The sequence below is a fragment of the Sciurus carolinensis genome, chromosome 14 (assembly GCF_902686445.1).
Source record: "Sciurus carolinensis chromosome 14, mSciCar1.2, whole genome shotgun sequence".
Lineage (NCBI taxonomy): Eukaryota > Metazoa > Chordata > Mammalia > Rodentia > Sciuridae > Sciurus > Sciurus carolinensis.
Window position 1 is genome coordinate 82,423,984 of NC_062226.1, and position 4,563 is coordinate 82,428,546.

General features: G+C 40.9%; 1 pseudogene; it reads left to right on the plus strand.

Moving 5' to 3' along the window:
- Positions 1-3,860: 3,860 nt before the first annotated feature.
- Positions 3,861-4,358, plus strand: LOC124964164 (ubiquitin-conjugating enzyme E2 K-like; annotated as a pseudogene).
- Positions 4,359-4,563: the final 205 nt, after the last annotated feature.

Genomic DNA, 4,563 nt, shown 5'->3' on the forward strand with positions numbered 1-4,563 from the left:
AATTTTTAATTCTTCCAGAGACAGAACCTCCTGCCTCAGGAATTCATTTTCCATATTTAGATATGCATGTTTTGAACAGGAAAATTTGATTGTGCAGAATCTCTTTGACAATGTCCCTCTCATTGTCCATATTGATTTTTGCCTGCTCATGATGTTCCTTCTCAAGAGCCAACTGCTGTTTATTGGGTTTTGGAAGTTCATCATGACTAGAGGCAGAAGCAGCGCCACCACCTTTACACATCGCTGGGGTTTCGATTTTCTCTATTTCAGGTCCCCTGCAGTGTTGTTTATCCTTTAGTTCGTTAACTTCACACACATCAAGTCTTGCCTGTTCTTCCTCTGATGTCTTTCCTGCAAGTACTTCTGGGTATTTATTTTGAAACATTTCACGTTGCTTTTCTTCATATGCAACAGCTATTTCTTTAAGGTTATCGCTGCAATAGACTGCATAGGACAATGCGGTCCTACCAGAGTGATCTTTCAAACACACATCAACTCCTTTTTGCAGCAGCAGCCTGACTGTTCCTTTGCTTTTGTGTCCTGCTGTGAGTATCAATGACGTTCTTCCGTGATGATCCATCGCATGGATGCTCGCTCCCATGTCCACTAGGAATTCTGCCATTTACTGATTGTTTTCTTTCAGCGCAAGTAATAGTGGAGTGAGGCTGTCCTTGTTTTTTGCTTCAATCATTGCCTTGTGCCTAAGCAGGTTTGCTGCTGTGCACCTGTTCTTACTGTAGACGGCATAGTGCAGGGCAGTGTTGCCACTGGCGTCCATCACATTTGGATCTGCATCAGACTGCAGCAAAATCATGGCACACTCCTCCGCCTGGAATTGTACAGCCTTAATGAGTGCTGTGCTCTTGTCATCGTCACAGATGTTGACATCAGAATTCATCTTTATCAGGAGTGTCACCACTTTGGGCTGGTCATAGACACAGGCATAATGCAGAGCAGTCCTTAAAACCAAACTGTCAGCTAAGTGTGGTGGTGTACACCTGTAATCCCAGCGGCTTGGGAGGCTGTTCAGTGGAGCTGCTGCGAAGCTCATCTCCAGATTCAGAATCTTGATGGATTCTTTCCCAGCCTTCTCCTGCTGAATCACAAGACTGTTCCTGGGAAAAGCTAGTTTTCTCAATGTCCAAGAACTCCAGACGAGGAAAGTGACCAAAGAAGCGTGTCCTGTTCTGGCTACAAACTTTTAGGAGAATGTTTCTGTTATTATAGGTCAGGTACAGGCTTAGATTGAGAGTCTGACCTGGATTAAACTTCGGTCCAAAATTCTCATTGGCATCACAAATAAGATCTGTTCCTTGAACAGACGATGATGGCTTTCCAAACCTTGAAAGCTCAAGCAATTTGTTCACATTTTATGTCGATCCCTGAATTTTCACAGAATTACTTGGCAGTCCAACTATCTGCTTTAACAGGTGGCATTAGAGCTTTGCGGGTGACCTCCGTGACATACTGGGCTGGCACATAAAAGGCTTTGGAATTCTCATCCAGTTTAACTTGCCACCAGCCATCATTGGTCTTTTTCACCAAGATGTACTGCTCCCCTTATTTTATCACAATCTTTCGGTCCTTGGCTTCATATTCATAATCATATTCCACTTCAATATACACTTGTCCTGGAATCATCTTCCCACTTCCGTCAGTCATTTTTATTCAATATTAGTCACCTCTCAAAAGGGATAGGATGCCACATTAGGGCTTTAGGACTTGCTGCATTAATATAGCTTAAAAGGAGATATAAAAAGCCAGCATTACATTTAAACCGAGGTCCCGGCGGCCTTGCGGTGGGAGGCCCCCTCCTCAGCCAGCACGGTGGACACGGAACACCTAGACGAGCCTGGAGAGCGTTCACCAGCCCTTTTATTTCTTTCCCTTGCCTAATTGCTCTGACCAGAATTCCTAGCACTGTAATGAATAGGAGTGGTGAGATATCTTTAAGGAAATACTTTCAGTTTTTCCCCATTCACTATGACATTGCCTTTGAGTTTTCACCCATGCTTTATGATGTTGAGGTGAGTTCCTTCTATGCCTCATTTCTTTAGTGCTTTTGTCATAATGTGTGATAAATTTTCTCAAAAATCCTCTCTGTATTGACATCTTACTTAGCTACTCTCAATAACTAGAGCTATTGAGATGACTTTTGCCTTAATTCTGTTTAGGTGATGAATGACTTTGATTGATTTGCATATGTTAAACCACCCTTGCAACTCTGGAACAAAACCAACTTTGTCATGATGTTCAATCTTTCTAATATGTTCTTGAATACTGTTTAAAATATGTGAATACATAATAGATAACACACATATAATATATAAAAATATATAGTATGCAAAATATTTACTAATATCTTATTAAGGACTTTTGCATCTAGTTTCATCAGGGATATTGGTCTGTAGTTTTCTTTCCTTGATGTGTCCCTCTCTTGTTTTGGTATAAGTGTGATACTGGCTTATTAGAATGAATTTGGAAGTGTTTCATCATTTCCTATTTCATGAAATAATTTGAGAAACATCGACTTTAGTTTTTCTTTAAAGGTCTGGTAGAATGCAGTTAAGAATTCATCTGGTCCTGGACTTTTCTTTGTTGGAAAGCTTTTTATTAATTGGTAGTTGTTGGTTGGTGTAAGTTTTCTATGTCCTCTTGATTCAATTTTGTCCGGCCATATAAGTCTAGAAATGTATCAATTTTTTACAGGTTTTTCAATTTATGGGAGTGAAAGTTTTCAAAGTCATAATTCTCTGAAATTCTGTAATGTGTATGGTGATTTCTCCTTTTTAATCTCTCATTTGATAAATTTGGGTCTTCTGTCTTTTTTTTTGGTTAGTTTGGCTAAGGGATTATCAATATTGCTTATCTTTTCACACAACAAACTCTTCATTTCATTGGATCTTTGTATTTTTTAAATTCTCAGTTTCATTGATTTTTGATTATTTACTTCCTTAAACTGGTTTTCGAATTTTAGTCAGCTTTATTGCAACTGTGACCAAAACACCTGAAAAGAACAATTTTAGAACTTTAGGTAAAGTTTACTTAGCATCCATGATTTCCAAAATCTCAGTCCATAGATGGTCAACTCCATTGCCTGGGCCCATGGTGAGGCAAAACATTATGGTGGAAGTTTGCTGCAGAGGAAAGCAGCTCAATACATGGCACCAGAAAACAGAGAGCACCTCACTAACCAGGGACAAAACATACACCCCAAGGCATGACCCAGGGACCTATCTCCTCTAAATACACCCTACCTGCCTAATTTTACCACCCAGTCAATCCATTCAAGTGGATTAAAGCACTGATTAGGTTAAGGTTCTCATAAGTCAAAACTTTCACCTCTAAAATTTCTTGCATTGTCTCCCACATAAGCTTTTTGGGGAACTCCTTATAACAACTGATTGTTTCTACTTTTTCTAGGGCTGAGTAATGCATCATAAGGTTGAACATTTGGAATCTCTCTTGCTTATGTAGAAACAGTTGTGAATTCTCCTTTTATCACAGCCTTCATAGTGTCCCGGAGTTTCTTGTATTTTGTATGGCTATTTTCATTAGAATTTAAGAACTTTTAAATTTCTTCCCTGAATAATTCTTTCACCCACTCATCATTCAAGCCCTGACGCCGACAGGGCGGAGCCACGCGGCCAGAGCTTCTGTTGAGATGCGCGGGCTCGCGGCGGGCTCGTGGCGGCGGTGGCGGTTGGTGCTATAACGGACCCGACCCGGACCGGGTCAACGTCCTGCTTGTGCACAGACCCAGTGGAGGTGATTCCACACTCAGGAGAGACGGCGGCAGGGCAGCCTTTGTGTGCTTGGTCTGAATCACGGAGGGAAGAGGCGGTGAAGAGGTGTGAGAGATGGAGGTGGTCGTAGCTGTAACACAGGAGGTAGGAGGACGATATCAACCAGAGATAAAAATACCAGAAATACATCCATTCAATCCCCCTAAGGTCCGGTCTTTCACTAAAATATGACATCCTAATATTAGTTCTGTCACGGGCTTTTTTTTTTTTTTTTTTTTTTTTTTTTTTTTTTTTTGATATCCTGAAGATCAATGGGCAGCAGCAATGACTACGCACGGTATTGCTGCATTGCAAGCATTATTGGCAGCTGCAGAACCGGTAGATCCACAAGATGCGGTAGTAGCAAATCAGTACAAAATCTGAAAATGTTCAGTTAAGCAGCTCGACTTTGGGCGCACATGTATGATGGAGCACCAGTTTCTAGTCCGGAATACGCCAAAAAAATAGAAAGGATGTTTTTCCATGGACTTCCATAGAAATGCAATAATAGTGACCTTGTCTTCAAAATCACGGGATGTAGAGACTGCCACAGAAATGCTTCTGAGTAGCTAGGGGTAGAGAGCGCACTGCTGATAGTCAAACTTGCCTCCTCTTGAGGAGCACCAACATCTGCTATTTTCAGTGTTCTACATAGATTTCTTTCAAACTGGCAATCTTGCCTAATGATGTTATCTAGGCCCCATTGGAGTCTGAAAAAGAAAATTCCTACTCTGTAAATAAAGCGAATTGAACGTCTCAGTGGTTTTAAATTATATTT